General features: G+C 40.5%; 1 pseudogene; it reads right to left on the bottom strand.

Annotated features, from left to right (window-relative positions):
- Positions 1-388, bottom strand: part of LOC119591541 — a 5,477-nt pseudogene that overhangs the window by 3,889 nt on the left and 1,200 nt on the right.

Here is a 388-nt window from a genome sequence, read left to right as displayed (position 1 = left end):
CTTTCTCTCTTTAGCCTACCTCAAGTGGTTTGAGAGGCGTTGTGTCATCTTGGCTTATGTCCTCCATCACCAACCCCTCGCACTTGGCCCACACAAACCCTAGGCCAGACCAGGCAATTTCTTTCCATGGTCTCCTTGACGTTATCCTTATAGGTACGAGAAACCTGCTTCTGACATCATTTGACTGAATGACTCTACGATTAATGTGTCTTCTTGCCAAATCATGTATCTGATAACCCACAGTACTTGACCACAGCCTGGAAAAATAAATGCTGTTAATATACATGGAATTACACATTTTCACAAACACAAAAATGCAGCATACTTTTACATGATTAGTGTTCAATGTACAGAACTCCATTTAAACACATAAATCTAACCACAATGA

Source organism: Penaeus monodon, chromosome 28, assembly GCF_015228065.2.
Source record: "Penaeus monodon isolate SGIC_2016 chromosome 28, NSTDA_Pmon_1, whole genome shotgun sequence".
In the NCBI taxonomy this organism is placed as follows: domain Eukaryota; kingdom Metazoa; phylum Arthropoda; class Malacostraca; order Decapoda; family Penaeidae; genus Penaeus; species Penaeus monodon.
Note: the sequence above shows the minus strand (reverse complement) of the source record. Positions and strands in the feature narration are given on the sequence as shown.